This window comes from Cervus canadensis, chromosome 2 (genome assembly GCF_019320065.1).
Source record: "Cervus canadensis isolate Bull #8, Minnesota chromosome 2, ASM1932006v1, whole genome shotgun sequence".
NCBI classification, from domain to species: Eukaryota; Metazoa; Chordata; class Mammalia; order Artiodactyla; family Cervidae; genus Cervus; species Cervus canadensis.
Genome location: NC_057387.1, coordinates 99,264,203 through 99,290,795, shown reverse-complemented (window position 1 = coordinate 99,290,795; position 26,593 = coordinate 99,264,203). Strand labels below are relative to the sequence as shown.

Genomic DNA, 26,593 nt, shown 5'->3' with positions numbered 1-26,593 from the left:
CCACCTCCCCCTACCCTCCCTCCCCTGCCCCCCGCCCCCACCTGCTACTGTCTGTCTGTCTCCTTCAGGGCTCTGCCAATAGGCCCCTTCCTTCAGAGCCCTCTCTCACACCCCCATGGGCCTGGGGGTCCCACCCACTCCCCCTTCACGGCACCTGTCAAGCTGTGTGTCCTGTCATGGACCCTCACAGGGTAGTCCCTGTTAGTTAGCCCCACAGGGGCGGGGGACACATCTGCCTCATCCACTGGTGCATCCCCCGGGCCTAGCAAAGTACTGATGCTCGGTAGGCATTGCTGGACAGACGGGAGCCAAGCCAGGGCCTTCTTTCCTCGTGTCTACTAGAGACCCTCAGTCAAGAAGCTCCCACAACACGAGTCTCTGAGCACAAGTTCAGTCTGACACTGTGGGCTCCCCACGGACGCGGCACATGGGCAGTCCCTCCCAACTATGGTGGACTGGCTGGCAGAACACCCCCTACTTTCTGGTAGGAACCGCTCTGTGCATAGAGAAAGTGAAAGAAAGTGTAGTCGCTCAGTCGTGTCCGACTCTTTGCGACCCTGTGGATTGTAGCCCACCAGGCTCCTCTGTCCATGGGATTCTTCAAGCAAGAATACTGGAGTGGGTTGCCATTTCCGAGGTCAGCATGAGAGCTGAGTCTGAGTCCCGGCTCCCGTGTGAACGTGCTGGGCGACCTTGGTGAAATCACTTCCCTTCCAGCGAAAACAGTCAAACTTTGCCCTTAGATGCACCAGTCACTGCCACAGGCCTGAGGTCATTCAGTCCTCCCACCAGCCCTTGGCCACTGTTCCCATTTATACAAATGTGAACCAAGGCCCAGGGAGTTCAAGTGATGTGACCAAGATCACACCATCAGCATCTTTTCCACTTTGTCCCCTGTCCCTGCACAGATGCTGCCTGGATGATTTTAGGTGATACGGACCAAGGTTTCCTTAGCACCTTCCTTCTCTGGGGTGCCCAGGGGCCTGTAAGACTGCAGACAGAGGAGAACAGCACTGCTCTCCTGCAGCCTTCCTGAAAGGCTGCCAGCTCGGGGTGGGACTGAGGGTGTTGACAGCTGCAGAAAAATGCCCTGCAAAGAGCCAGGGAAGGAAGCCAGAAATGCATGGTGGGGCGCCCAGGGGCATGGTCCTGCTTCCCAGGTCTGCTGGCCTCTCCACCCTCCAGCTGAGGCAGCCCTTCAACCTCAGAGGAAGTGCCTGCCCGACCCCCTGCCTGTGCCTAGCCTGCAGGACAGTTCGCTGCCTGGGTACAGCTGACTCACGGCTGTCTGATCCCTACCACCTGCCTGTCTTCTGCTGCTCTGATGAGCCAGGGATGTCAGCCAGTCTGGAAAATGCTTGGTTTTGTCTTAAAAAAAAAAAAAAAAAGCTGTTTCTGTGGATTCCAAAATGTCTTAGAGAGACCTTGAGCTTGACTGCCTGAGGCCCAGGGCTGTGGGGGCCTGGGGTCACTACTCAGCACCGGGGCTCCCGAACCCTTGCCTGGAAGCAGCTTTTCTGTTCCACTGCCCTGGGTCAGGAGGGGAGTGAGGCTGCCAGGAGGGGAGTAGAACTGCCAGAATCTTCTGGGTCTGTTTTCATTCTTATGCTATAGCTCTGAGACTCATGGATTCAAAGGAAAAGAAAGAGAATCTTGCACAGTCCCTTCATCAGGAGAGTCTTATTATTTTCATCTGACAGAGAAGGAAACAGAAACAGAGGCTGTGTGTCTTGCCCAAAGTCACAAAGGCAGCTGGAAAGTGGTGAAGCAGGAACCGGAACCCAGCTCTGACCCCCAGTGCTCTTACAGATGACAGTCTGACCCCCTGCCTTCAGCAGCTTCCCCTCCAGTCCTGCCACTGGAGATGCTGAGCTGCCTGACTCTGGCCATTCAGCATGTGACCCCTTGGGTTGTGGCTCCAGCCTTTTTGGAGGCATTTCTGAAACCTGAAGTTTTCCCCAAGCACTTGGGAACTCAGCGCACAGCTCTGAAAGGAGACGGCATATCCCTTCTGCTCTGGATTCCAGAAGAGGGGGTGTGGAGAAAATTAAATGGCATCTTGGGCAAGGTGATAGGTGAGTTGTTCTTAGACTCTGCATAAGATGAAGACTCAGCAGTGAAGCTGCCCTGTGAGGTGGTGAGGGCCCTGTGACTAGTGCTGTTCACTCAGAAGCCAGGCGGGGAGGCCCTGTAGCAGGAGAGAATGAGTGGTTATGGCAGCTCAGAGACAGAGGGGCTTTCAGGGCTGTAAAATGGGTATATTTACCCTCTGAAAAGAAGCGACAGTCCCTCCGTTGTGTCCAACTCTTTGTGATCCCATGTAGCCTGCCAGGCTCCTCTGTTCATGGGAGTCTCCAGGCAAAAATACTGGAGTGGGTTGCCATTCCCTACTCCAGGGGATCTTCCTGACCCACGGATCGAACCCGGGTCATATGCATTGCAGGCAGATTCGTCACCATCTAAGCCACCAGGGAAGCCCTGTTTATCCTCTAAATTTATCCAATAAACAGAAATACTGATTCCTGACCAAATGGGGGCTCAGGGCACTAGAAGGGTGGGAGTGTGTTGGGGAGGAGCGGTGAGCTGGCCACACGACTGAGTGAAACGGAGGAGGTACAAGGAGGAGGGAGAGGTTGGGGCTGAAGTGAGCTAGAAGGCAGGTCACAGTCTCTCTCTAAAGGGAGAGTGGCTACACCCTTCCAGCCAAGTGTTGTATGAGGCTGTCAGATCTTCTGGGTTTTCAAGAAAACCACAAATCCAGATTAAAAATAATAATAATAATATTAGCATACCCTTAGATAGCTCTTACTGGGTACCGAACACTATTTTAAATGCTTGGCATACCTTTCCTCATTTAAACCACAAGGTAGCCCCATGCCACAGGGAATTTAATCATCATCCATAAGAAAATAGAGTCACAGAGAGGTTCAGTAACCTGCCTGAGGTCACACAGACAGCAAGTTAACAGAATCAGAATTTGAACCAAGGTCACATGTTACAAAGCTCAGGCACTTAATTGCTATGAAATTCTAAGACTTAAAATCTCCTCTTTAAAAAAACAGTTTCAGGCAAGCAAAATAGGAGAGGCAGATTTAGCCCAGAGCTAAACTTGTGGCTCAGAGTAAATTCCCCAAGGTCATGTGGCTAGTAGATACCTGTCTTGACCTTTAAACTCATGACTTCTCTTTCCACCAAACTTCATTTTTCTCTTGAATGAGGGGGATAAACTCAATGACCTCGGTGTGACCTTCCTAATTTGAGCTCTGAGGAGGCTGTTCTGAATGTATATTATTGATGTTTTCATATATTGTTAATAGTTTATCCTAAAAATTCTCAACTCTCCTCCAGATTTGGACATTTTAAAGTCTTGTCAAAATTCTGATTTTATTATGATCTTGTAGCCAAATACACTTTCCCCCAGGGGCACACAGCCTGGGTATAATCATGCAAAAGGAGAGGAAGATGCGAACAGAAATGTGCACACTGTTCCTCTGAGGCAACCCACGCTTGCAGGCAGCCTGTGTCCCATGAAGCGAGGCTCAGGGTTGGTTCCCGGTGGTCACTGGCCCCCTGGAGGTCTGGCCACAGTAAGCCCACCAGCTTGTCTGCAGTGACTTGTTGCTCTCTGGGTGAGGCTCAGAAAGGAAGGGATGTCTGTGGAAAGAGAAGCAAGTGCCAGGTGGCACTGAGCTGTGTATCTGCTAAAAATATTCTGTTGCCAAGAGGTTGGGAACACACCCTTTGGTGACAAGTATACTGGGGAAGCTGAGCTGTGGGTCATGGGGGAAGTTCACATGGTTCTGGACACATTACAGACTCTCATTTTGTCAGGGTTCTGCAGAAATCATGTCACATCACTACATCTGGGGTGGTTGCTGTTTAGTTGCTAAGTCATGTCTGACTCTTCTGCGACCCCATGGACTATAAACTGCCAGGCTCCTCTGTCCATGGGGTTTCCCAGGCAAGAATACTGGAGTGGGTTGTCATTTCCTTCTCCAGGGGATCTTCCTAACCCAGGGATTGATTGAGGGTCTCCTGTATTGGCAGGCGGATCCTTTACCACTGAGCCAGTAGGAGTGGGGGCATTTAACGCAGGGTCTAGGGACAGACCTGCTCTGCCAAGAATTCCTCGGCACATGTGTAACACAAGCATAGGCTCAGAGCCTGACAGCGCAGCGTCTATTTTAAGCAGTATTCCATGTATTTACTCAATAATACTTACAAAGGCCTGGTCTGAGCCTGGCCCAGAAAGGCAAAGCTAAATAAGACTCTGACCTTGGTCTCCAGAATGAATAACAGGCACTTAAAAGACGGTAAAATAAAGACAGAGAACCCATGACACAGACAACTCACAAAGTGCCATGGAGGATCGGGTGGGTCTTAGGTGACTTTTGTGGGTGAATCAGATCTGACTGGGGAGACTCCTGTTTTGGGAGTCCCCATCTGGTGCAGGGTGGGGGATGGAGTGGGCTGGGAGGCCTGGAAGCTGGGGGATGGTTTTGTAATTATATGGAGCCCAAGACAGGGCAGAGGCAAGGGTAAGAGGAAAGAGGGCACAGACTCCAGGAGTCCAGGCTGCCTGACAGAGACAGGAGGGGAGGGCAGGTCAAGAAGCCTTCCTTTACACTTTTCAGAAGCACTCCCATCACGGAGGCCATGACTATTCTGCAGGCTTGCATCTGTGCCATTGGGGCTGTTTTCTCGATTTTTCTGGTGTGATTTCTCATTCTAGGGGGACATCAGCAAACAGCATCAGCTGCCCTGAAGACAGCAGCTCAGGGGTCTGACACACAGCACTCAGGTCTAAAGAGAGGAGGTGGCTTTTATTCTAAAGAAATTAATACGGTAACTTGAGACGCTGTGCGGTGAATGACTGAGTGCAGAAGCCTAAGAACTACCGAGAGCAGGCACCCAGCCCGGGCTGAAACCAGCTCAGGCCCAAAGAATGCAGCCAAGGCCCTGTTTCCGACCAGACGGTGACATTAGGGAAGGAGGCAGGATGCCAGAAGCTGGGCCTGTCGTGTTCAGAGAAGTGAAACTGCCAACAAGGAGTGGACTTCTTAAAGGTGCCCATTTACATGGGGGTGCCCCAGCCTTTAGCAGGCCCTGACTTGCAGGGCCTTTCACACTGTGCTCAGGATTTAAGGAAGGGGAGGCTGAGCAGCAGGGTTCTGGGCCCCCATGTCCCCCATCGCATTCAGCTGTTTTTCAGAATAGGAATCTATATAAACTGAACTTTGTAAAAAAGAGTGCCGTGAATTTAAAATCAATTTGAAAATCACTGTTAAAGCACATTCATGCTGGGAAGGACCTAAAAATCTTCAACTTCCTGGGTGGGAGGGGACTAGTGCCCCCTCTGATGAGGTCATTCTTAGGGCGGCCCATCCACACCCCCTCTTGGGCGTATCCACCTCTGGCACCTGGGGTCTCATGGTGTCCCAGGCAGCACCTTCAGCTCCGGGCAGATCTCCCCTTAATTAAGCTAAAGTTGACCTTCTGTAGTCTGAGCACATTTCAGTGCAAGCCCTCTTGCACATGATGGTCCCTAAAGGATGCTGCTCTGCCCAAGATTCCTCTGCTTCAAGCCTCAAACAGATGTGCTCAAGATGGATTCCAGATCCCTCCCTAGATCTTCCCAACCCTTCCAGGTTGTCCCTCTTAAAATGGGATGCCCCAGAGCACCCAGAGGCCCCCTGTTGTGACTGGAGCCAGTCCAGCCTGATGCAGGACTATGGTTGGCTAGTTCTCCCAGCTTCACTTCCTTGTTCCCCAGACAGGAAACAGGTCAAGAATGGGGAAGTGACCAGATCCTGGAGATTGGATCCATGTTTTACCCTTTACTAAAAAGCACAAAAAGAAAGTCAGCCAGGATCAGAGGTGTTTCTTTTGTCAGGGAAAAAGCAACAACTAGCATTTGTGGAGTGTTTCCTCTGTGGTAGGCATGTATTATAGGAATTATAATCAAGCCTTGGCATGGACAAACCTCAGGGGTCGGTACAGAAGCCTGGCCTGTGTCTTGCAGGCAGAGGGGATGGGGACGGTGTTCTGTTACAGCCGTGCTCTGGAAGCGCCCCCTGAGGCTGGCGTGCAAGGGTGAGTTGAGGGGAGCCTGACCAAGGCAAAGCCATCTGTGATAGCAGCTGATGAAATATGTGTAGACACTGGGTGCCTGATCAGTGCCTATAGGCCAGTGGCTATGAGGCGCTGTGCCACCATGCCCTGGGGAACCTCAGGGTTTCCTCAATGCTCAGAGATTCGTATGCCTCAAGATGCAAATAAGAAAAGGCTGTGAACTATGTCAGATTCCCATAATGAATGCCGGGTGTCTCTGTGCTGGGGAACAGCTGTGAGGTAATGACAGCCGTCTATGGGGTCGCACAGAGTTGGACACGACTAAAGTGACTTAGCAGCAGCAGCAGCAGCAATGACAGCAAGGTTTTCCCAAATACATGAAGGCACCAGGGTAGCTACTGATTCTTTTCATGAAGGGGCCGGCTGGCATTACTGGCTGCTTCAACCTGCAGAACCCACAAGGAGGCTGTGTGTTCGGGCCCCAGACTTATAGACTCAAATCTTACAGGGCAAGAGAAGAGAGTTCCATTCTAGTTGTCCCATGATGGCAGGCACCTTCTTGGCTCTTGCTCTGAGCAGATCTGCTCTCTACCAGCTGGGAGTAGAGGAGAAGCCAGGCTCATAGAAAATCTGTCCACAGATGCCTCGGGTCACAAGTATAATCAATGCCAGTCTCCTGGGAGGTGGCTCAGTCCACAGGCAAAACCAAGACAGGCAGGAAGATCTGGGCTCATTTTAAAAAAGAATGTTTTAACCGCAGAGCTACAAACTTGGAGCAAAGCAAGCTTGAGTGGTAATGAGCCCCCACCATGGAGAGTGTGTAAGCACAGACTAAAAGTCAGGTTTGGGGCAAAATAGATTCCTATGGGAGAGAGGCTGGATTTGAGGTGGGTCTAGTTGGAATCTAAATGGACACAGTACCCAATCTGGTGCCCCAGCCGCAAACAGCCTGCAGGGGGATAGGGTGAGAAAACAGGAAGGAAGGATGTGGTCATGGCTCAGAGGGTGAAAGGACCTGTCTGAGGTTGCACAGCTACAGCGTGGTGAAGTTGGGATCCACTTGCTTAGTTTGGGATGCTGCAGAGTGCAATGGTGAGGCATGGGTTGGGGGGTTGGTAGGGTCAGACTGCTGGGGTTCAAATCCTGCCTCATTCCCACCAGTTGTGTGGCCCTGAGCATGCTCCTGCCCCATGGCAGGGTTGGTGTTGATGACTCAGAGCAGCTCGCTGTGGCTGTGGAATGGCTTTATTATGATACCTCTTGGCTGAACCCCTTAGCTGTGTGATCCTGGGCAGGTTGCTTAACCTCTCTGTGCCTCAGTTGCTTCATCTGTAAAATGAGGATCATGTACTGTTTCTTGACTTGGGGGTAACGGGACATAATTTGTGTAATTATACAAAATTATACATCATTTTGTAATAGCTCATAGACTGTACTTTTATGACTTGAACTGCTTTTGTGTGTATGGTCTGTTTCAATTTTAAAAACTACTGAAAGTAGTAGTATATACTCACAGGGTTATTGTGAGGTTAACTTTGTTAGTTTATGTTATGTGCTTAGAACTGTGCCTAGCACATAGCAGGGGATCAGCCTGTATCTGATCTGCTGTCTAGCACTCTGCCGTGAGAGCGATCATCACAATTAGGTTTAATTTTTAACAATGTAAGGAGGGACTTCCCTGGTGGTCCAGTGCTTAAGACTCTGTGCTGCCAATGCAGGGGGCCTGGGTTTGATCTCTGGTCAGGAAACTAAGATCTCACATGCTGTGTGGCACGGACAAAAGATTTTAAAAAAATGTAAGGAAAACAAGTGTCCCCAGTTTTGATAGACTGCGAAGCATGGAGATGTCCTTCCCTCCCAACTCAAAGGGGAAGCCCTGGTTTGGGGCTAAGATGCCAGTGGAATGCCCATCCCTGGCGTATACCGACCAGCTGATACAGGAAGCAAGGGCTGAAGTTCCATCATCCCCTCCTCCTCCCCAGCCACAGGCAAATTTGCAAAGGAATTCAGAACATGCTGATGAGGATGCTGAAGCCCTTGGAAGCCCTCTGAGACCATGGGCAAGGGGATGATGGTGAGGACCAAATTCCAGTGATGAGGATGGAATTGCCGACTTGGAACATGAAGCATTCCAGCATCCACACTTGGATACTGAATACATGGCTGAAGCCATCATTTATTCCTCCTACAACACATGATCCACCAGACAGGGAGTCTGTACCACTTATACTCCAGCAGTCCGTGCAAGACAGCTTTTGAAATGGAAATCAGTGTGATGAAAGATCAAGACCCAATAAAGAAAATGCAGGGTCAATAAAAGCCTCAGTGGAGTTAACCAAACTGTCAGATTTATATCAGAATGATAGAGGTGCGAGATGGCGAACAGTTTTAGAAGAAATTCCGAGTTTAAAAATAAAGAGATTTGGTTATTTGCACTTCAAAAACAGAAAACAAGGCTTCCCTGGAGGCCTGGCAGACTGGACCATGTGAGCTTTATGTTTACAGGCGACCTTTCACCAACCCATCACCTTAAATGACTGACCGAAGCTGTAGCCAAATGAGGGTCCTCACTACTGGAGGATGGGGCTGAGGTCTTCACACAGCCACAAGCAGGAATGGTCCCTGGACGGCTTGAGCTCCTGCTGGCTGATCACATCTCATCCTCTCTTTGGTTAAAAGCTTTGAATGCTTTGGGTAGTTCTTAGCATGATAGAAGAGATGGGCACTTTGCATAGAGGGAGGCAGGGTGAGCGACGTGGCTGTTGAAATCTTCCAGAGCTCATACATTTAGTTCAGACTGTTACCACCACTGGCTCAGTTATCCTTCAGAAATACCATGTCTATGAAATCTTGTCAGAAATTAAAAGATGTGCTGACCAGATAGCAGAGGACATCTCATCTGCCTCCAGTCCAGTGAACCTGGTCATGATCAGGCACTGGACGTGAAAAAGCAAACCCAGAGAATGAACATGAGGTGCTGGCCTCCAGGGACACGGCTCTTTTGGAATCATCTAATGTAAAGGGGAGTAGAAGCTTCTGAACCTCCCTGAAGATATTTTTCAAGGACCGGGAACTACACCCCAAGCACACAATGGGCCATCTCCTTGTGGCCTTCATCATGTTCCACGCTTCTCGGCCCCTCCCAGCCCTCACCTTTGGGAGCCGGTTTCCTCTCTTCTGTTCATTCCAGTGCTCACCCTGGGGATGCAAGTCTCAAAAGATTACAGCTTCTGACACGGCCTCCAAAGAGTCTTCTTTATGAGAGGAGAGAGGATACCTCCCCCTGCCAACTCCACCCTTCACCACGGGCCCTGGGGTAGCACTACCAAGCACCAGCACCAGCATCACCATCATCTCTATCCGCAAACATTCAGTGGGGTCCACTCAGGGCCCAGCCAGGGGCATGTGGAGGGGCAGGGACAGGGTTCAACTGGGATTTGCCATGCAGGTGACTGAGAATCAGAAGATGCAGAAAGCAGGATCCCCAGTGAGTGGCAGGGGCCTGTGAAGGGAAGAACCCAGGATCTGGAGACACAGAGGTTTGAATCTGAATTGCAGCTCTGTTCCTCACTACCCAAGTGACCATGTCAAGTTCCTTTGCCTCTCTGAGCCTCAACCCCCTCATCTGAAGAATGGGTGTGTGTGTGTGTGTGTGTGTGTACACTATTCAGCAAGGGGTGATGGGATTAGAAATTATATTTGTGAAGGGCTTAGTGCTGAGTTCTGTCCCTGGGGCACAGCAAGCCCTCAATAGGCCACGGGTGCTATTATTGCAGAGGGGGTGGGAGAAGTTGATGGGAGGGTAGGAGGGTGTAGGGGAGGGACAGGATTGCGAGGGGACTGTTGGAGGGGACAGGGCTCAGTCCAGGGGGTCACATGCTGCATTTCAATCAGAGGTCACCAGAGGTCAGTAAGTTGCCTGAGGTCCCCCCCTCAAATTCACACAGGCATTAACAGCAGAGGGCTTCCCAGGTGGCTCAGTGGTAAAGAATCTGCCTGCCAAGCAGGAGACTCAGGAGACAGAGGTTCTATCTCTGGGTCAGGAAGATCCCCCAGAGAAGGAAATGGCAATCCACTCCAGTATTCTTGCCTGGGAAATCCCATGATCAGAGGAACCAGGCAGACTTCAGTCCATGGGGTGGCAAAGAGTTGGACACAACTGAGTGACTAACATTGATGGCGGAGCCAGGACTATGTCGGCCAGAGACTCCCATCTCCAAAGTGGGGCTGGGGCTGACGAGACTGGGTGTGAGCTCCTCAGAAAAGGCTGCTCCATCCCCATGAGTCCACATCTCCCCGCACCAGGCCCTGCGCCGGTAGAGAGCTGAGTCAGCGCACAGCCTCTCCAGGAGGCCTGAGGACAGCTCTCCAGCACACTGGCCCTGGAGCGTCACTTACATCTGCCGTTCACAGCACGTGAAGTGCCTTCCAGAGCAACCGTCGCCAAGAAGGCAACCCTGTGGTTGGAATGACACCCAGATGAGATGTAGAATCAGCTCAGAGCGGCTGGATGAGAACAGAGCCTGCTGAGGTTTCCCACAGCTCTCCGCGGTGTCTGCTGAGCTCGGAGGCAGGCACCGCACGTGTCCTCCAGCATTCTGCTTCACAACAGCCTGGGAGGCAGAGACGGCTGTCTGTGCTCCAGAGATGGAGGAACTGAGCCCAGAGACGCAGAGACCTGCCCTCAGCATGCCAAAGATCATGCTGATCAGCCCACTGCCTACATTGTAAAATGTACAGTTGTGAACTCTAAGTGCATTTTCTGAAAAGGATTTCTCCTGCCCATGGGCTCTAAGGCTGGCCATGAAGGGGAACATGTATTTGTCTGAACCAAACAGAAAATAATGCAAGTCAAGATAAGGTGAGACAACAGGTCTGGGGGCTTCGGAAGAAGAGGTGAAGTATGGCAGGCAGCAGCAGGCTGGGGAAAGGTCTGGGAGGCTCCATGGAACAGGGCCATTTGACCCAAGCTTTGAGGACAGTCCACTGTGGGGATGTGGAGCTAAAGAAGAGGAGAGGTCCATGTGGAGGGAACAGCAAGTTTAAGAGCAGAGGCAGGGAAGCCTGGGATGTCTGGAAGGTTGGGCTGGGGCAGAGAGAGGCACCAAGGGAAGTGATCTGGGGCCACTGGAGTGCTCTCAAACATGGGGTGCTCTGGAGGGGACTGGGGAGCCAGTCAGGGCTCTTGCTGAGCCAGGCTCTCCGGCCAGTTGTCTGGTAGAGTTATAGGAATAACGGGATTTAAAAATAGCCCTAGTGCACGAAGCGTCTATAAAATTTAGTTATTTTCATTTGTGTGTTCCCATAAAGAAAAAATTGGGATGAATAATATGGCCTTCTCCATTTAATGGAAAAGTGACAGAGGTCCTTCCCCACCCCCACTGACACCTGTGACCCCATGACCCCATCACAGGCCCCTCCACAGCCTATTCATCTCCCACTCGCTGCAACTCCTGTCCCCCCTCCAGCCTCACCAGCACCACAAGCCTCTAGCCTTGGGCCAGTTTGTTCATCTGGAAGAATCTTCCCTCTCCAGCCCTCTGCCTGTGTTACCCGCCCCTGGTCCTCAGCTCACCGCTGCACCCTCAGAGGTGCTTCCAGCGCACACCCAGCCTCCTGGTCAACAGCTGTGTGTGCAAAGCCAGCCAGGAGGCACCAGGAGCGGAGCAATGGGACTCACCAAGCTGCCATGTTTGTGTGTTCAGTCCTCAGAACAGCCCTTGCTTGTGTCAGCAGAGCTCTCCCCACTCAGCAGATGAGAAAGGGGGCACTGAGGGACTGAGCAACTGCGCCAGGTCACACACCCAGCAGTGATGCAGAAGGACCCGGCCTCAGAGGCCACACTCCTGATTCCTCCCCGCCGCCGCAACCCTGCCTCTCTCCTGCCTGACCAGGGTCCTTCCAGGCATGCCAGACTCCATCTCCAGACACACACTGGTTCTGTGCCACTGGGGCCACGTGATCGAGGCTTTCTCATTTAAGCCTCACCTCAACCCCAGGAAGCGGAGTTCCAGTCACCCCCCAGAAGAGGAGCAGTTGCACAGGTGGGCTAATAGCTGGTCCCAGATCAGACAGCTCATTGGGGCAGAGCCAGGGCTGGCCCTGGGTCTCTCAGACTCCAGGCGCGGTGATCTTCCTCGAGACTGTAGACGACAACCCAGACCAGTGTGCCCAGCCTCCCTCCCAATTATGCCCCCACCCCACCCACCCACCGGAAGTGATCTTCCCATGAATTGCATAAAGGCCTGCAGTGATGCTTCTCCGAGCCAGGTGCCTCGGGCCCTCCAGGCATCTGAGCTCAGAAACAGGCTTGCCTGAGCAGAAGCCCAAGGTTCCTGCCCCAAGGGCTCACAGTCACAAAATCACAGGTTTCACATGCTGGTTACGTGGTTACGTCTTCCTAACACACATTAGCATAAAACATGACAAATGTAATAAGAAGCATTTGTGGGAGCCGCCTGACATCACCCCGACGGTTTGTACCACAGCCTGCAGGAGGTTCTCACCGGGTAGGTGCCATGCAGCGGGCCGGAGTGGGTGGGAGCCAAAGGCCCAAGAGTCCAGGGAGGGGACAAGACACATGAAGGATTCTTGGGAGGACAGAAGCAAACTTCCCAGCGTGGTGTGGGTGAAAGCACCCTGATTCTTTGAGAGGAGAGGGACGGCACCCAGGCCCACCCAGCAGGTGGGGTGTAGAGAGGGTTCCCCAAGGTGCATGGCCAGGCCTGTGTGCATAGCCTGCTGGAACCCCAACCTCCTCCTTACTACTTCCTGCAGGAACCCAGTGCTTGACCCCAGCCAGGAGTCTCGTGGTTGTACTAGGGAGAAGGTCCAACACCTGGGGAGCCCAGCTGGCTGCTTTTAGTGTGTTGTCTCCGCTGGGACGGCCCTTCCTGGCACACCGGGCAGAGGAGACCAAAGGAAGAGGGTGAAGGGTGAGGATTCTTTGGTGAGGATTTGAGCAAGCACGATGGATGCCCTGTCCTGCCGGACCCCAGGCGAGGCCCCAGTGCATTCACAATAGCCTCTCCCCCGCCTCAGGTAAGGGCTGGCTGACTAAAGGCACTCTGGCCCCTAGAAGGGGGAAGAAAAAGAGCCTGGACCAGCGTGGGGGCATCCGTGGATCACTGCTGGGCCCTTTCCTGCAGCAACAAGACCCCACGGGCACCCTGCTGGAGTCCAGATGGGGGACGGCCCAGCCTGTATGAATCCACAGCACGCTGGCTCCTTCAGCCTCAGCCGGAGCTCCTGGGTCACCTCTCAGCCTATGGCTGGCTCCCCAGGGACACTCCGTTCCCCTGGTGCAGACCCATCCAAGCCACCACCTCCTCTCAGCCCCTCCACTCCTCCCTCCCGACCCCTGACCACCGAGGAGGAGGAGGACACATGTCCTCGGCTGCCCTCCTCACGGGAAGGGTTTACCACTTGCCGGGGAAATCAAAACCGACAGAGGGCAGACGCTGGGAGGTGACAAAGCTCAGAAAAATCGTGGTTTGTAGAGTCTGGGCCTGAGCTCCTGAGCTAAGCAGTCTCAGACACTTCCGAGAGACAGCCTGACTGCTGCATCTGCTGATGTTTAGAAAGTTGATGGCAACTGGTCTCCTCCTCCCTGCTAGGGGGTGGCTCCCCTTCTTTCTGAATCAGCCTGGGCCCAACTGGACCCGCTGGGTGAAGACATTGTCCCCTTGGGCCCCTAAGGGTCCTGCCTCCCAGCTGAACAGCACAGCCGGCGGACCAGCCTCTCCACCCTCTGCCCTGCTGGCCGTCTCTACTCCTCACAGCCTTCCCCGGGGAAGTGCCCTGTCTGCTCCTGGCTCCAGTTCCCAGAAGCCTGGCCTGGCCCCTGGCTGGCCACCTCCTGGCCCCAGTCTGCCAGCTGCATTGCCAGTGGGTCATAAGGCCTTGCTCACAGCCTGGCTTCTCCCTGACTGCCTTACGTTTGTTTTGCCTCCTGTGTCCATTCTGTCTGCTCTCACCATGTTCCTGGGAACTGGCCTGCCCAACACGCCTGCCCCCTGGTACCCAGGCTCCAGACCAGTCTGCCTTCTGCTGGCTGCTATGCCTCGGGACACACCTCCCACCAGCTGGGCTATCCTTCTTTGGTCTGCAAGCCGCCCATGGTGACAGAGGACACCCATCCACAGCACAGATCCAACATTCTGCTTGGAGTTCAGGCCCTGCTCTTTCTCTGATCTGATGCCTTTAGCTTCCTTTCTTGGCCTTGGCTGATTCTGCTTGTTCGGAGATCTGCCCGGTGGCCCCTGACAGCCTCTGCCCTTTTAAACTCTTTCCTCAATTCCTGGCTTCCCTGGTCTCCTTTCTTCTGAGCCAAACTGGTTCGTTCTCTTTTTTAAGTTTTTATTTTGAAACAATCACAAACATGTTGAAAGTATAATTCTAAAAAAATTCTTTTTTTCCAGAACTATTTAAGAGCAAATTGCCAACCCCATGAACCATCAGCCCTGAATTCTCCAGGGTATGCTGCTTTTATCCAAGGCTACGTCAGGCCTCTCTGGTCGGGCTCTAACTCTCCATGTAGGGTCCACCCGATGGTGGGGGGAGGCCCTCCTTAAACCACTAGGGTGTGGCCCCCAACCAGGCCACCCTGTTAGCTCTTGAACACGAGGGATCCTCTGGAGTCAAACGTCTCTTTTCATGGGAGCTGGAAGTGCGTCAGAATCCCGGCCTGATTTCACCACAATGCCACCTCCCTGCCATCAGCATGGCCATGGCGACATGGCACAGATCCTGTGCCCTCATACACACTCAACCACACAGCCTTCCTCCCTTCTTCCCGTCGGCATGTTCTGAGTGAAGCCCAAGAGGCTGGCTTCCATTATTCCTATGCTGCGTTAATGCCTCCCTGGGCTGTGGTTTCCTCATTGGCAAAGTCAGGAATTTGGATCAACTGATTTCTAGGGACCCTTTAGAAATAATGAGAACAGTGGACTTTGATTAAGTACTTACTATGCACCAAGCACTGTCAATTCTTTACATGTGGCATCTTAGTTAAGCCTCATACGAACTCTTTGAGACGTAATTGCTGTTACCGTCTTCATCCTGCAGATGAGGAAGCTGAGGCACAGAGCAATTACCTAACTCACTTATGATCAACTGCTCGCTGTGACAGAGCCAGGGGTCCCACGCAGGGGGTCTGGCTCCAGCGCTCACACTCTACCACAGCGTGCTTGCAGAAGGGGGAGACACCAGCTGACTCCTTACTGGAAGAGGCCGCCATGTAAGTAAACACTGATCATTCATGGCAGACTAAGAGGTCCAACACTATGCTGGGTACCTTATGTACAAACATCATTTCCTTTAAGTCGCAGCTTTGCTCAACAGGTACTATTATTACTCCCATTTTTCAGATGAGAAACCTGAGCCACAGAGATGTTATGTGATTTTCTAATCAGTGGCAGAACCAGGATTTGAACCCAGGTCTGGCTGATGCCAAAGTTATGCTTTTGTCACCATGTTCTGCTCAACTGAGATACAGGGCTCTGCTCAGAGGGTGGGACTGAAAGATGCCACTCATCCCCTTTGATTGGCAGTACAGTGGGAAGGGGTGGGCCAGACCCTGGACAGCTGATTCTATTTAACATTCACGGTGGCACAGAGAAGTACCTCCACTTCCAGGGAGGCACTGAAGAGCATGATTGAAGATACCCAGGTGGGCAGGCACAGGTGGCAGGATGTGGCCTCTGGAGGGTATCCCAGAGGCTGGGCCTTCCCCACTGTGGGTAGCAAGGAGCAGCTGATGCTTCTGGGGGACAGACCACAGCAGGGACCCCTCCTCCAAGAGACTCCGGACCAACTCTGTCTTAATTTTCCTAAGCTCCTCATTTTTCTGGCAGGTCCTAGAGATTTGATATGTCTATTGGCCCCCTCATCTCCTCACCTGTATGTGTCCAGGCAAGCACTATACAACACCCAACTCTGGGCTCCAAGAGGAAATTTTTCCCAACAGACATCTTATCTCAGGCTGGGGCACACTGTCAAGGGCTTCTGCCCAGGCAGGGGCACCCTGCAGATGAGCTCGGCTTAGATTTCCTGACCTTTAGAGAAGGCAGCTTCTCTGAGGGAGGGACAAGGACTTGCAGCAGCCTGCATAGGCCCTTCCCTCAGACCTCTCCCTGTAAACTGTCTCTGAGCAACATCTTCCTCAAGTATTGAGTGCAGAGCTGAAACAGCTCATTGACTGACAAGAGCTGGAAAGATCCCGCACATCACGTCACGAGAGCCAGAGATGGTTGACCCAAGCCACACGGCAACCATTCACGCTACAGATGAGAAAGCCAGGCTCACAAAGAGCAAAGGCCTACCCAAGGCCTCAGCGCTAGTAAAGGCAGAGTCAGGATGCAGCCCCCAGGCCCAGACTCAAGACCCCAGCCCTTTCCCACATCCTCCAATTACCAAGGGAAAGAGTGCAATCCAGAGAGAAAAGATGATTTGCCCAAAGTCTCCAGCTCCAGGACTCACCCCACTTACCTCCCTCCTTGTTGGAGGCCTCATTTCAAACAATGCCCAAAGATGGAAAAGGTAAAATTTCCTATGATTTGCAGATAATAAAATTCAGGTGGACCCATGCTCAACCCCAGTGTCAGACTTTCCATCTGCCCAACCCATGTGTCATTTTTCTTTTTTGATTTCATTTTCACTGTCCACAGATTAGTCTCCAACTCTCACCTTCCTGATATGCTGTTCACACACAGCCGTTAGAGATACCGCCTGGCTTACACCTTCAGCAGCTCTCTAGTGCCTCAGGAGAAAGGCCACTGGAGCCCAGGGAAGATCATAGCCATGCTGGAGAGGGAAGGAAGTGGGAGGAAAGGAAGATGGAAGGAAGGAAAGAACAGTGAAGGGGGAAGGAAGCAAGGAAGGCAGCAGCCCCTTTGCTAAGCACTTCCTACATGCCATAATAAAGAGCCCATAAAATCTTACATTTAGTTCTCACTAAGGAGCCTGCTTTAGGGACTAGCCAGTAATTGCCAGAGGTGGGCCTAGAATCTCATTGTGTCTTAGGCCAATGCCCAAAGATTTCTCAGACTTTCTGGAACACCAACACTTTCCACTGTGCTCCTCTGAGCCCAGAAGTTCAGGGAAGTGCCCTCGGAGCCCCAGGGACCTATGGGGGAGGCGGCAGGGTGACCTTCTCTGAAGAGTTATTTGGAAGAAAGACTTCTGTGCCTAAAACATACTTAAAAACAACCCTACTAGTCGTCTGTTATTAAAGATGGTAGGGAAACCGTCTTTATTTATGGTTCCCTTCCCTTTCCTTCTCTCTCTCGGCATAATAAACACACAAAGAAGAGAAGAGCAGGAGAGGAAACTGGCAATGCAGTTTTGGAGGCTGGAAAGAGATGGATGGCTGAACAAGACTTTGTAGACTCAACAGAACGGAATCTAAGTTGATAGAAGGTTATATGAGAATAAACTCGACTTATTCCACCGGGCCCCTCAAGGACTCTGGAGGTGCATACGGGGAGAACTAAGATAAGGAAAACTAGTGGAAAGTCCTGTTAGAAGCAGTCAGACCTCACCCCTTCCTCAACTCCAGCAGCCAGGAGATCACTCCTGAAAAAGCCTGGAGGTTTATTCTCTGCAAAGGGTGAGATGGACAGCCTTTGAGGGGGACTTCCAGGTGATGGCAGGACAGGGGAATCGCAAACAAATGAAGGGATGGGGTGAATGCATCACTGGAGGCTGAGATTCCCCTTCACCCTTCCTCCCAACTTTTTCCTTTCTGTGGCTCTCAGACTATGGGAAATGAACCCTGCCACCTTCAGGTGGGAGACTGGAGTCTTCACCCAAGAAGACACACATAGTCTCTGCCACCGCAGCCTCCCCAGTAGAACAGCCTCGTCTCGGGGAAGCCTTGCTCTCCCACTCAGGTGCCCAGCCATCTTTGAGCCTCCGGCTCTTAACACGCGAAGACACCAGAGGTTATCAAATACCTGAGAGAAGAGACTAAACAAAGACAAGGGTGAAGGGAACATATTGGAAACAGAAATCAAGGGGAAAAGAGCACTAAAGACCAAACAACTAACATTAATAGCCTCCGAGAGGCCTGAAATCAGTCAAATAAGAATAGGATTCTTGGTGCAAATGAACTTATTTACACAATAGAGTCACAGATGTAGAAAACAAATGTATTGCTTCCAAGGTGGCAAAGAGGAGGAGGGATAAATTGGAAGACTGGGACAGACACATGCACATTCCTGTGTATAAAATAGATAACTAACAGGGACCTACTTATAGCACAGGGAACTCTTCTCCATACTCTGTAAAGACCTATATGGGAAACGAATCTAAAAAAGAGCGGATATATGTATACGTATAACTGATTCACTTTGCTGTATGGCAGAAACTAACACAACACTGCAAATCAATTATACTCCAATAAACATTAAAAAAAATAATTCAACTTAAAAAACAGGGAATATTTTAACTAACAAAAGTACATAAATGAAGATATTCTCAATAAAAAAGAATAGGATACTATTAATGTAAGCGGAACATGCAAGGAAAATTAAAAATGTGATAGCAGAAATGAGAACATGAATGGTTGGAAGACAAAATAGAGGTCCCCAGGAAGGAGAGCAAAAATATGAAGAGATGGGCATTCCGGCAGAGAGGTGTAGAAATTAGAGGAACGAGCCAGGATTTATTCAATGCCTGAATAACAGGAGTACCACAGAGAGGAGAGAGAAAACCAGAGGAGAGAAAATCCTCAAGGAAACCATTCAGGAAAGTTTCCTAAAGCAGAAGTCCCTGACTTGCCAGATTGAAAGCATCAGCGAGTGATGAAAACTGCTCCACACCGAGACCCATGCTTGAGAAGTCACCACTCTAAGGAGGAAGAGAAGACCCTTAGACAGTCGCAGAGGATGGAACAAGAATTAGGACCGATCTGGAATTCTTGAGAACAACCCAGAAGCTTGAGGATGAGGGAGCAACACTTTCAAAACTCTTAAGGAAAATGACTTCCAACACAGGAATTTGACACTTGAGTCAACTGAGGAACACAATAAAAACAATTCAGTCAATTCAATCATGCAAAGCATCACAAAAGCTCACCTCTCACGGGCCCTTTCTCAAGAAGATTGGCTGAAGGATGGTCTCTGTGAAAATGAGGAAGTAAACCAGGAAAAAGGAAGATGTACAGCTATGAGGCGATCCAGCAAAGGAGGCAAGAGAATCTCTAGGGTGAGAGTGAGGGAGCCCTGGGGTGGCAGCTGTGTTCCAGGCTGAGGGGGCAGCCTGTCCCGCAGGATCCCTCAGGGAGGGACTGTGTCCGAAAGATGATTTACAGAGGGCCCGATGCATCTGAACATCTTCAGGGGAGAGTTGTGAAGTGAGAATTTGGGGGTTGAATTAACAATAAATATATAGAAAACTGGGGCTCCCCTGGTAGTTCAGCTGGTGAAGAATCTGCCTACAATGCAGGAGACCTGGGTCTGATCCCCAGGTTGGCAATATCCCCTGGAGAAGGGCATGGCAACCCACTCCAGTATTCTTGCCTGGAGAATCCCCATGAACAGAGGAGCCCGGCAGGCTACAGGCCATAGGGTTTGCAAAAAGTTGGACATGTCTGAGCGACTAAGCACAGCACAGCATATGGAAAACTAATGAAGTTAACACACATACAACTTTTATTCCTAGAGAAAATAAAAGTTGTATAGGAAAGCAAAAGTACCATATAACATAGCTGTGAAGCATAAATGGTACGACTCTGATGAGAGGATAGGGGATGAGGGGTCACGTGTGGACTGGAGAAAGGCTCGTGAGTCACTAGCTAGCACCTAAAGCTGAAAAGCCCAAGAGTAGCAACCCAGGCACATTATTCAGAAATACAAAGGTCAACCAAGATAATCAACTAGAAGAGATGAAAGTTATTGCTTCTGGGGGTGGGGGTGGGGCAGGGCAGAAATTGTAGGGGAAAGAAGGGTACTATCGTCTTCCATAACAAAATTTATAGAGACGTTTGGCTTTTTCAACTCTGTGCATCTAAAATTTAGATAAAAATAAACACAGTGGCTAAGACTCAGCACTCCCAGTGCAGGGGGTCTGGGTTCGATCTCTGGTCAGGGAACTAGAACCCACATGCTCCAACTAACAGTTTATATGCCACGACAGAAGATCTCTCATGCCACAACTAAAACCTGGCACAGCCAAATAAATACATGAATAAAAATAAATTTTAAAAAATAAATTAAAAAAAAAACTGAAAGAAAGAGGGAGAGGGTGTGCCACTGTTTGCTAAGAGGCTGCTTCCCCCACAGGAGAGAGGGGATCCCCCAGGACAGGGAGGAGGCAGGTGGAGACTCGGGCAGATGTGGTCCAGGCCCAGGGGATGCCGGGTTCTCAATGCAGCCGCCGAGGGCCATCGCATGCTGGGGTGGGGACTCCACTTCCCCACCCCCACCCCCTCAGCTGAGCCCCTTGCTGCCTTAGACCCTATAGCAACCAGAGGCCAAATCAGCTTGGATTCTCCTTTAAATTTTAATAGGATGCATTTAGGTCTTCCCTGACCATCCTCAAGACTCTGGGGACTCTGGCCTCAGCAGACTCAGACACTCAGTCTGCCCCTTGATCAATATGTCTTTTCTTTTCTATTTTTTTTTTTTAAACTGTCAGTGACTTGGGTTTCACAGTGACATAATCAGTTTTGTCTAATGCCTGGAGTGAGTGTTCCCTGGGAAGTCCTTTGAGTGCTCAGTAGAAAGATGCTAGGCCAGCACGGAGAGTTGATCTAACTAGACTGCTTAACGTCTGAGATATCTATTTAGAGGATAATCTTTACAAAGGAATAACTTTCCCAAGAATCTAATTGGTTTCCTAGAAACAGACATTTCCTGTTTGTTTGTTTTTTTTTTCAAAACAGCCATTCCCAGATCTATTGTTGAGACTGTAGGTATCCAGGAACAGTGAGAAGAGGTCTGGATGGGGGCCGAGAGAACCCTCCCCTCTTCCCCCACCCAAACCATCAGTTCTGCCCGCAGTGCGCCAGCATCTGTCTCCCCCTGCCGGGCACCATTACTCTAGGAGAAGCACCCCCTTATCAGGACCCACGCCTTGCACCTCCTCTAGGACTCTGCCTGCACTCAGCCCCTTCTCTCTGGGCATCATCATCTGCCAAGCCCTCCCCCGCCCACCACTACTGTCAATCATTCCTAGCAGCACAAGACTACTGAGGATCTCTCCTCGTAAATACCGCCTGCTCAGCTTCACACACGTGTCCAGGTCCCGCCCCTCACCTCCTTGTGTTTCCCTCCCTCCCTCCATAACCAGCCTCTTGGGCCAGGTTTACATGTGCCACCTTCAGAACTCCATCTCCCAAAAGAGCTCCCATCAAGGTCACCAGTGACCCTCATGTGGCTCTATCCCATGGACACTTGCCTGGCCTCCCTCTCCTTGGCCTTTAAATGGTCCTCAGCACAGCTGACCTTGAACTCCCTCTGCTCTTGTCTTCCAGGACTTCTCACTCTGCCGGGTCTCTTCTATTCTTTTGGCTTTTCCTTTTCAGACTCTTGAGCTTCATCTCTACCTGTCCTCTGGCATATCCCGGCTCCGTCCTGGATGCCTTATTCTTTTCTCTCCATCTCCCCAAGTGATCCGTCATCCGGTCACATCATCCTAAATAGCATCTATGCACTGAAAAATGTGCATATCTACATATATCTATGCATATCTCAAATGTATCTTTCCTGTCTTCTGAAGGCCAGGTTCAGATATCCAATTGCCACATGACTTCCTGAACACTTGGATGTCCGACTGCCATCTCAAAGTGAACACTGTCCACCAAGCTTTGGTCTCTCCTTCCCCAAACCTCATTCTTACTCTCCTTTCCACCCCTGCCCATCTCTGTAAATGGCAGCTTCAAATATCCTTGAGCCAGAAACCTGGCAGTCTTTCTCCATTCCAAGCTTCTCGTCCTCACCCTTTGTATTCAATTCACCAGACATCCTCTAGCTCCACCCCCATCTCCACCGCCATCTCCCTGGTCTGGGCCATTGAATGTCGCACCTGTACTTTGCAATATCCCACCCTCCTCTGCATCCACAAAAGCCCAGGTCATATTCCCTAGGAGAGATGGAACAACAGGGTTTGGGAGAAATAGAAAGAGAACAAAACCCAGTGTGGGCACATGTGATAGGAGCTGGACAACTTGCTCCTGGCCCACAGGGGCCACACTCAAAGCTGCATATCTACACTCCAGGGAGAAGCCTGAGAATTCAAGAGAGATCAAGGCACTGAGTCAGAAAGAAGACATGGCCCTGATAGCCTGGACTCACCCAGGAAGGACAGCAGCCTGTCTCCAGAGTTGGGTGCCCAGGACCACTCCTCTCTGGCCCCCAGGACACAAGGGATCTACTCAGATCAGGCACTGGCCAAAGAGCTGGTAACCCATGAGCCAGCCCTTTTTGGAATCCTGTTTCGTTTTTACCTGTAACACCTGCAGGGCAGGACAGCAAGCAGACAACCTTGGCTCCCAGCCCCAGGTACTTGCTCCATAGCCGAAGCCACCTGACTTCACCTTCCCAGGCCAAGTCTGACTTCAGGTTGGTGGGTTGGCCCTGACTCTGTCCTTCCTCCTTCCTGAGACCCAGAGCCTCCACTGCTCATGGATTCTAGGAGCTGCTGAGTTCAGGGACACAGCCCCTCACCTGAGGTCTCAGGTAAAGGGAGATTCCTTTAGTTAATAAACATTCACCAGCGCTGCCCTCATGCCAGTCACCATTTTCAGCACTGGGGATACAGCAATGAATAAAGCACGATTCCTGTCCTCTCACAGGATGCGTGTTCTGGAGGGGGAAACGGAAGAAACTAGTGACTGGGGAAAAATAAAGCGGGGAAGGGAAGCTGGATAAGAAATGCTGAAGGAGGGTACACAGGGGAGGATGACCTGGTAAGGCTTCTCTGAAGGGTGACTGAAGGAAGTGAGCGAGCTGTGGGATTCTGAAAAAAGTGTTCAAGGCAGAGGGCACAGCAAGTGCAAAGGCCCTAAGGTAGCAGCATGGCAGGCAGAGAGATCCTTGGCTGGAGCACAGGAAGCAAGGGGTAGGAACCTGCCAATGCAGGGGACACAGGTTCAGTCCCTGGTCTGGGAAGATTCCACATGCTCTGAGGCAACTCAGCCTGTTCGCCACAACTACTGAACCTGTACTCTAGAGCCCGTGAGCCGTAACAAGAGAGGCCACCACAGTGAGAAGCCTATGTACTGCAACTAGAGAGTAGCCCCTGCTTGCTATAACTAGTGAAAGCTCATGTGAAGACCAAGCTCAGTCAATAAATACATAAATAAAAAAATTTTTTAAAGACCTATTTAAAAGAAAAAGGAGAAGCAAGGGGTGGAGGGGCAGGCAGAGGTCAGGGAGGACCTGGGGCTAGCACACACAAGCTATTGGAGGGCTGTGGAGGGTGCGGAGTGGGAGTGGCAGGGTCTTGATGTTAAACGGGATCGCTCTGGCTGCTGGGTTAAGAATACATGATAGTGGGTGAGAATGGAAGGGAGATTCTAGCAGAAGACTGTGATGATCCAGATGAAACTCAGCAGTGGTCTGAGCTGGGACGTGGGAGAAATGGGCAGATTCTGGATACGGATTCACAGGGTGAGTTGACAGGATTTATTAATGGAGGTGAGACAGAGCTGTTTCGGGCCTAAGGATCTGGTTCCCAAGGTGGAAGGAGATGCTGTTGGTGGTAACTGTAGGGCTTGGTCAGCACATACTGAGTTTGAGGTGCCCTAGTCTTCCAGGCAGAGGTGCCCATGAGGCATCAGAAGCAAAGGTCTACAGTTCAGGAGTAAGGTCCTAGCTGGAGATTCAGATTTTGTGCTCTTGGTGCAGGGACGAAGTTTAGCCAAGGAGGCGGACAACACTGGCCAGGGAGACCACTCAAGGCCACAGGAAACTAGTCCGACTGACCAGGTGTATGAGTCACTAGGACACCCCAACTGCCGACTGACTCACCTTTCCTCTCTGCCTGTCCCGATCTCATATACCCTCTAGGCCTAGCCTACCTCCTCCAGGAAGCCCTCTCTGGCTACTCTGGGCCCAAGGGTCCCTGCCTGCTCTGAGCATCTGAACACTGACGGTCCACACCTCAGCACCAGGCCTTCTGCTACCCCTGAGCCAGCCTCCTTGAGAGCAGGATCACAGTTGACCCTCCTGGCTCTGGTTATCTTCTGGTACAGAGCACTCATAAGTTCTGTGACAACCCCAAACTTTCAAGTCCACATTTGCAAACTCTCCTGGAGGTGACACCAGCCCCCAAAGAACCGTAAATATTGAGGGGTCACCAGAAGCGAGGGTGGGAGGTACAGTGGGGGCCCAGATGGGACAGTGGGGCTGTGGGAGAAGGTGACCTGACTGGTGGCATTACATAACCCCATTCCCCCTACCAAAGTGCTGAAATTAGATGTGACAAGTGGAGAGAGTGTGGGTGATGTTCTTCACAGTGGACAGGGTAAGATTATCCTGGAGGGGATCAAAACGATGGACACAAAAATGAAAAAATACTCCAATACCCATTTGTGAGCACCATGAACTGTGCTAGTCTTTACACAGGGCAGCACAGGATCCCCCAGCAACCCACAAAGTATGTAATTATCCCCTTTTACAGATGGGAGGCAGAGCTGGAGAGGTGAGGGGATTGTCCCAGTGGAACTGGTTAGTGGGACAGCCACTCTGGGGCAGGGATGCCGGACCTGGCAAGACAGGGAGATTCTGAACAGAGCAGACAGGACTAACTGATGACCTGGATGGAATCGTGGGGGCGGGTTAGAGTGGAGACCCCTGGCCTGACTGCAGGAAGAGCAGAAGAGGACTCAGACGTGGCCTTCACCTCTCAGCTGAAGGTAGACCGTGTGGCAGAGACTCTGGGAGGCCACTGGAGCTGTGAACTAACTGGGCTGGGGAGAGGCTCCTGCCAGCTGCCTTTTCGGGGCTCAGGCTTCCGGGGGAACAAGGGCAGCAGGGAGCTGCCTCGGGGAACCAGATTTCCAGTCTGGGGAATGTTGCCTCTCACGACAGAAGCAAACCCCTTTGTTCACACCAGCTGACATTCAGCCGCCTTTGGGACCCCACAGATGGTCCTTGAAGCTGCGGGGAGAAGGCTGTGACTGATCCACCAATCCTGGGGTGAAGTCTTACGTGGCCTTTGGAGGATCCGATGATGTGTGAACACAGAGACACACGGGGGCGCTCTAACCAAGTAGCAGAAGAGGAAACCCGCCAGTCCCCAGGTGGAAAGGCAGTGTTTTGAAAACCCGCTGGTCTAGTGTTTCTCAATTGGAGCAGTTACGGGAACTCTGGACAAGATATTTCTCCCCTCTGGGGACGCGTCCTTGCCACTGCAGGACGCTTGCCATCCCTGACTCCCCTCCCTATTGCTGTGACAACACAAGTCCCCAAGTTCAGTTTTCAAACACCCCTTCTCCTGGGAGACCCTGCAGGCCAGTACCGAAGGATGCCCTCCAGTGGCCTCGGGAGCTGGGCACTGCCTCCTCTCCCAGTGCTCCAGAGGAACCCGGCACCTCCCTCTTTGGCCTTGTGAGTTGGGCACCTGCAAGTGCTGGAGGACTGTAGGCCCCAGTGACATTCCATGCTCCTGGGGACACGGGTTCCTGGGGACCCTCCTCCCTGGGAGGCAGGTTTTCCTCCACGCCATTATCCCTCAGGACTGGGTAGGAAGAGGACTTCATTGGTTACACGGGGGACACAGACAAAGGACCCTGAGACAGACACCACGGGACCTGCGTACAGACGCCCACAGCCCAGGGAGTACACACGTGGTCACACAGGACACAGCTCGCACGACACGTCCACAGAGCCGGCCTGGAAGCAGGCACCCTGCTGGGAGCCCCGAGAGCCCCACAGCTGAGAGTTCTGAGACGTTTCAGTCATTAGGTTTACACACACAAAGCACCAAAAGTGAAAATCCAGGAGTGTTACTCTAAATGTTTACCAACTGGTGAGCCCTGGACCTGGCCAGTCCGAGAAGAGACCCAGAGACCGATGAGTGTGGTGCACAATCAACTCTGTAAACAGCCCAGCTGGCAGAGCCCATGGGACACCAGACCTGTCGCCGTGGCTGCTTAGGCAGGACAGAGGTGACTTCTGCAGAACATGCACCAAGGTAGATAGCAGTCTGCATAGGACCCAGGAGGGTCACTATCAACCCCAATGTGGGGTCTAGGAACCCAGCCAGCATCTGAGGCAAGAGGGGCTGGGGGAAAACCCAGACGGCTCCAGTCCCCAGCATACACCTGATGTCCCCCACCCCCCACCAAGGAGCCAATGTTCCTCAACAGAGGTGGACAGCAAGTCCCGCAACAATGGCACTTCCCGGAAGGCGGGAAGCCCAGGGCTCCTGTGGGCACAGCCTTGCCCGATGAGATGCTCACCACCTCTGAACACAGACCACCGTTCTGAACACAGAATGCAGGCACCACCCCCAGCCTGCGGGCAGGCGCGAGCGCTTACTGCATGGAGAGCAGACACTGCAAACCAAACATAAT

At 51.7% G+C, this 26,593-nt stretch overlaps 1 protein-coding gene across 9 annotated transcripts in view; it reads right to left on the bottom strand.

The window, feature by feature from the left end:
- The window catches only part of HIVEP3 (HIVEP zinc finger 3), a 541,174-nt gene that overhangs the window by 22,162 nt on the left and 492,419 nt on the right, over positions 1-26,593 (bottom strand). The window lies entirely within an intron of this gene.